The sequence below is a fragment of the Nanorana parkeri genome, unplaced genomic scaffold, assembly GCF_000935625.1.
Source record: "Nanorana parkeri isolate BGI_ZX_2015 unplaced genomic scaffold, ASM93562v1 scaffold1714, whole genome shotgun sequence".
NCBI lineage: Eukaryota > Metazoa > Chordata > Amphibia > Anura > Dicroglossidae > Nanorana > Nanorana parkeri.
In genome coordinates, this window is record NW_017307982.1 from 28914 (window position 1) to 35746 (window position 6833).

The 6833-nt window shown below is 41.4% G+C and overlaps 1 long non-coding RNA gene across 1 annotated transcript in view; it reads left to right on the top strand.

The window, feature by feature from the left end:
- Positions 1-3057: 3057 nt before the first annotated feature.
- Positions 3058-6833, top strand: part of LOC108799396 — a 16133-nt gene continuing 12357 nt past the window's right edge. The window contains exon 1 of the long non-coding RNA XR_001942027.1: positions 3058-3271. This is a non-coding gene — a long non-coding RNA (uncharacterized LOC108799396). The remainder of the gene's footprint in view (positions 3272-6833) is intronic.

Sequence of the window (6833 nt, forward strand, 5' to 3'; positions counted from 1 at the left end):
GTGTTTTTTTTTTTTTTTTTTTAGTAAGTTGGCTCTTTTTTTTTTTTTTTGATTTATGCAGAAACGATTTGATTCTGTCCTGCAGCACCACAATACCCACTTCTGCCTGTAGCAAGTGCTGATCTGATTAGACACAAGACAAGACAAATGATCTTTAATGCAAACCTGTGGCTAGGCAATCTACATAATCTGAAATCATCCCTCATTGGTTTCTAGAAAGAGAAAAGCTCTTCCCTGTCCTGGAATAGCTGTTATACTCTGGCAGTCTGAGTCTCATTGCCTTCCCTCTATTCCAGCGCTGTGGCCTCTGACCCTCACAGCAGAAGTATGTGCTGTGAAGCAAATCCTCCTGAAAAGTTCAAATTGTCTTGGCCAGATCTGTCTCCCCCCCCTCAGCAGGGAGTCTGCTACTTGACTCTCTGCTTCTTCCAGCAATAACTGCGGGGCACTTTCTATTGCAACCAGGAGTTGTTGTAGATTAAGCTAAGATGTTGAGGAGAATGCAGAACATTTCATATCTTTTGCTGTTTTTTTATAAGGGTTATTTGCTTCAGTGCTTGCAGCTACGTAGGCATTGCATTTTGGGAATGTCAGTGCTGCAATGCCCATAGCCTGGGCACTGGAGAATTTTTTTATAAACAAGCCTTCACTGACCATGGAGCAATCCATCCTCAGGTTGACAGGTCCTCGGCTCCCTGCGCCCATATAACTTTTTCCATTTTTCTTTGGAAGGCTGCTGAGGGGGTGCAGGCAGAGCTCTAGCTGCTGATAAACTGTTTGCTGCAGATGAGTTGCTCCACATTGCCTGCGGCTCTAGAGGTCAATGGAGCCGTGTATGAAGTCTAACTTCAGTTACTTTAAATTTGGATTCCAGTCCCTAAAGCAAACCTCCGTTTTTAGGAGTTTGTTATAATGCAGCTGAATAAAGTAGTTCTGACTGACCCTGCCTATAGATTTTATACAGACGCACTGAGGCAATGTACAAGGGAGGGAACATTTTCTGCGTCTAACTGCCTTGTAAAAGTAAAGCTTTGCTTTTAAGGTGTAGATAAACCACTGGATTATACCCAGAGTTCAAGTATCTAAAAAGGCATGTGGTATAGGCAAACTGAATTATACAAAAATACCTAAATAGACAAATTTTACTGTTTTTTGTCATACAGTACTGTGCTAAAGTTTACAAAGTCTATATTTTTAATACATTCAAATTTTAGTGCCTCAAACACAAGTGTCCAAATTATCTGCAAAATAAAAGGTGAGCCAGAGTCATGTAAAGATGACAAATGTTTCAAGAGTCAAAACTGCAAGTGCCTGCATCAAACTAAAATACCAAAATTGTCCATACACTTTAAGACCTCAACAGGTCATTGACTTGATTAACATACAATAACCCAAGACATATTGTATGTACACATGCATCATATACATGTTCATATGGGCTGTTGTACAAGGTATACATGGCTGCTATTGCTACAGCAGTAAACGTTTACATGTCCTTGCTGCCACTGACTTGTCTCCTTTCACAGGCTTTAACCCTTCAGCTACATTTGACAACTACTTTTATAAAAAGAAACCACACACAAGATTAGTCTGGCACACTGAGGAGTTCCCAACGTAGAAAGACCTAGTTGGCTTAATGGGTTTTCTAGTGAAAACCAAAAATCATCAAACCTTCATGGTTTGAATATCAAATGTATTTAGTTTCATACGGAAAGTTCTCCAAGTTAGTACTGCGAATCCTGTAAGGGTGCAATACTTCAGTTGCTTCAGATTTTCTCCTGAGGCATCTTTGTAATTTTAGACTTTGATTTTTGGGCAATACCCCAAGCTGTTGTGTCCCATAATGTCTGGCAGTATTATCTCTGCATTCAATTGTATGGAGGTTGCTCAGTAAAAGAATACTCCACGCACATAAATGAGTTTTTGCAGCTCGGCATGAAGACCAGATTTCTGCACCCGTATTGACTTTGCCTTTTTACTAGGTCATATAGTTTGAAATTAAACCTTTCCTGAGAATCAGTCAATTGGTTTAATTGCTAATCAAAAGCTTGCCATTCACACACTTTAGGATTTCAGATTGATTCCTAAAGGTGCCCATACACTGCACGATTCTCGTACGAGAATCGCGGGAAATCCCGCCATCGTACGAGAATCGTGCAGTGTATGGAAGGTGTGCGACCGTTTCTACTGTACGGTTGCACGTCTTACGTCGAACCAGCACACTGCCCGTTTGCAGTCATCGGGGGCGGGCTTGCGATGATCGTAAGTACGATCTGCCTGTCCAAGAGGGGCAGATCGTAGGTTTTTTAAAAGTACTTTACAACCCTCGCAAGACAAACGTCTTGCAAGGGTTGTAAAGTGTATGGGCACCTTAACAATGGGTGCCAAATTACTATACTTATCAGATCTGCCTATCAGTTGTTCACCCGGACCCAATCTGATGCCTAAGCAGACGAGTCTATTTTGCTCAGCTACCCCTGAATCCAGACAGGGCCTTAAACCACAAAAAATAACTAATGGAGCAATGTTCAGTTTTGATGGAGCTGATTGTGCTGGATCCGGGGTAATCTGATGTAAACACGCATGTCCATTTACATCCTATTCCCGATAGACAGGCGTGGGGTCCAGTCATTTCAGTTTTATTTTCTGCATCTCAAGGTGGAGAATACTAGACCAACACGGATGTCACAATGGTGACATTGGCTCTGTAACGCTCCAGTTAGAGTCCCCTTCTGACCAGCACGTGTGAAAGGGGCCTAAAACTCATTTTGTTATATAGATCTTGTTTTTGACGGGCTCTTTCATCTTGTCTTGCTTGGGATAATTGTCTTGGCACATTGACTAAAACTGTTTTTTGCTTCTCTTGCAGAGTTAGTACAAATGATGACAGGAAAGTACAAATGATGACAGGAAAGTGAAGACAGAATGTACAGAATGTGTTACATTTCTTGTACAAAGATGTTTATTTGCCTTTCTTTGTTAGTAATGGGGAACATTTTACAGATAAGTTAGTCAGATTGCATGAATTTTTTAGAATTAGAATTTTTAGAATATAATTTTAGAATTCCAAACATGTTTCCCGTATTGTCACTGTCTTTACTTTTACATTTTACTCTTTTTGGTTTCCATGAAAAGTTGATCAAGTAACAAATGCTGCATGTGGCTTACTCTGGATTTTTCTCAAAGCCCTCTGTGCACATGGAAGAGCTGGATGAATTGGGTCACACAAGGAACATCTGGGCTCTACAGTTTATTTTATTTAATTTTTTTTGTTTCAAACTTTTTATTAGATTTTTCAATACAATCAACAAGCGGTATACTTATAAGATCACATTTGTGCGCGCAGGCACAGGATTTATCCATGCATTGAAGTAATGTGATGTAACTATTTAGATATACATTTTCTAAACCTGTAGATAGCATTGTTAAACAAGAAATAGAAGGAGCTAGGAGATTGAGGAAAGAAGAAAAGTCCCGGAAGTCTGGGGGAGGAAGGATGTAAAGGGGTCGAAGAGGAGGCAATGAGGTTCTACATCCACCCCCGGGAGAGAGAGACAAGAGAAGAAGAGAGAATCAAGAAAGAAGAGAGATAAAAAAAAGTAGTATAGAAGGGGAGACAGACGTTGTCTCACGAGTCTCCATCGGGTCCTGCTCACATCATTCACCACCTTTCCTGTCATTCGCCTGCGTATCTCCCATCCGCTGGCTAACTGCAAGTGAATGAATGAGGCCCCAGAAAGGCCACATCTCCACCCCAGAAAGGCCATCCGCCCCCCCGTGGTAGTCTTTACATCTCCCCTAACAGGGCAGCATATTCCTGTTATTCTGACTCTGATTGTTGTGATAGCGTTATATCCCTTGCTGAGACCTCTATGCCTGGCCTGTATAAGCAGATATACTCACTGCGGACAATACTTGTCAGATACCTGAACTCGTCAATACCGTTTCATCCAAAAGAGGTGCTTTATTCTTAACATCAGGGGAACAGCAGATGAATGGTTTCAGTATTGTGCGGTCAAAAGATGATGCCTTTCCTAGCGTACTACGCAGAGTACATGTGTCCTAGTTACATGTGCCCTGTTAGCTGTGGCCATGACACAGGAAGTACTGACCAACAAGAAGAAGGGAGGGGCATACATAAAGAGGAAATATGTTGTAGATCAGAAAATAATTACAGAAAAACAGGTGTTATCACGAAAGGCCACTAGATGGCAGCATGTGAACTTACTATATAAAACGTCCATAGAAAATGGGATAGAGAAACAATCTATATAAATTCTCATTCAAAAATTTTTTATTTGAAAATTGCAAGTGTACAACAAGGCTTCACTGATCGCAAACTACAGTGTAGCAATCTTCAACCATACAGTTTAAGGGAGTACAAAGAGCACATGTAACAATGAACATAACACAAGACCATAGAAAGAGCAGGAGGACCTCCCAAGGCCGGTCCGGATTAGATCGTTAAAAAGAACATAACAGCACTATATACTATTTTGGCAGAAGATATAGCCCCTATAGGCAGTAGGTACAGTGCATTACATGTAAATCATGATAGATTATGGAAGCCAGCTCGGACTCGTATCAACGGATCACCGGGAAGAGATGGCTAGGGAGGGACCAGTTGGGAGGAGAAAAAGAAAGGAGAGAGGGCATTAGATAGAAGGGTAGGGGTGGAGATAGAAGGGTAGAGGTCCGGTGGACAAGTAAGCGAAGGTGTATCTTTCTAGTGGTCTAGTTGGTCATGGGTAGAAGCACAAACTTCAGATGGTGATCAAGCGTCTATTGAAGGTGGGTGGCAGGTAATGTTGTATCCAGGGGGACCAAATAGTTTCAAATTACCCCATAGAGTTGTCTAATTGTGCTGATCTCTTTTCGTGGGACATGATCCAAGTTATATACTGTTTGGTTCTGGAGATGCTAAGAGTAGGGGATTTCCATGATATATCTATTTCACGTTTAGCCGCTGATAATACCTGTAGCATAAGTTTCCGTTTGGTTAAAGGGAACCGTATGGGGAAGTTATTAAGAAGAGCTAGGGAAGGGTCTTTAGGTATAGTTCCATCATTAAGGATCGTAATCATGCGGAAAATAGGATCCCAAAATCTGGAGGCCGTGGGACAAGACCACCATATGTGGTAGTAGGTGCCATGTTCAGGACATCCTCTAAAGCACAAAGGGGATTGTTGAGGTGCAAAGGAAGCTATTCTAGTAGGGACCATGTACCATCGTAGAATAACTATATAATTAATTTCCAAAACATTGGTATTTTATGAACATGATTTTGTGTTCTTCCAAAGGTATTGTCTTCAACCCAAGCATATCTGATATAGAGATTGCCTTTTTAGATGTTTCCATTACCATCACTAACAACACGTTTTTGACATCTGTATACTCTAAACCCACAGATAGTAATACAATCCTACACTACAATAGTGCCCACCCCCAACACCTGAGAGACAATTTGCCGGTCTCTCAATTTTTGAGGGTCATGCGTATTTGCTCAGACCATAGTGTGCGTGCACAACAGATTGGACGCATGTATGATAAATTTAAAGGGGGTATCCCATTGAGGTCATTGAGCAGGCACTTACAAAAGCCACAGAGAGATTTGAGGAGGGGTCGAGTAAAGTCATCAAGCAGGAGAGGCCACCCTTTGTACAGACATTTACATCAGCTTCCCGGGCAATAAGTAGGGCGACTCAGATTAATTCTAATATCTTACAGGCTGACAAAACTTTAACACCAGTTATTAAAAACAGACCGTTGCATATCTACAAACGTAGTAATTCTCTCAGGGATCTGTTGGTCCAGGCGGACCCTAGACCCAAGTATGCCAAGAGACCATTTTCCTTCTCCAGCAGGTCAAGAAGTTACAGATGTCACCGCTGCAACATATGTCATTCCGTGATATGTGGTGAATCGTTTTTTCATCCCCACAGTGGGAAGAAATATAGTATTCAAGGTTATCATACCTGTGATACCGATTACTGTGTTTACCTATTGAAATGCCCGTGTGCATTAATATATGTAGGTAAGACAATTGGACCGTTTAAAAGAAGGTTCCAGAAACACAGAAGTGACATTCGTATAGCCATAGGGAAATTGTCTAAAGGAGAGGAGTTAGATCTCAACAAGCCTGTTGCAGTTCACTTTGCCACAGAGAAGCATCAAACACACGAACTCAAAGGCATGGTGATAGAACAGGTGCATAGACATCCTAGAGGTGGCAATAGAGCCAAAATGCTTCTCCAAAGAGAGGCACATTGGATCTACACACTAGATGCAGTGTACCCCAAAGGCCTCAATGTCAATCTGGGACTTACCTGTTTCTTGGAGGAGAGATAAAGGGTTTTGGCAAACAGTGCAGCGGTGAGCCTACTGCTTCCCTTGGTATTCAGAGGGACACGGAGACAAAGACAAAAACTCATAAATCCACAGTGGGCCGCATGAGTTACTCAGACGGCAGCTCTGGGGTTATTTTTATTCTCACACACATTCATTTTCACGTTTGGTTTTCACTTATATGTCACTCATATTTGTTGTTCCATCCATAATTTTCCTGCCTAGTGGATTTTTGCATACCCTATACATAATGTTGTTGTAATGCAATTATTTCATCTGCACATGGTAACATTTTTAAATCTCAATAACACATAGGGGGGCCCTGTCCGAGTGGGGCACAGCAACCCTCTTTATAGTATGGACATGTGCAAACGGTGCATATGCGGTTGCATTATAGGTGCATTGTTGATTGATATACTATTGCATTTCTGCCATAAGGCTTCATTATTGCCTGTTTCTGTTATAGGGTTGCATTACTGCCTTTTTTT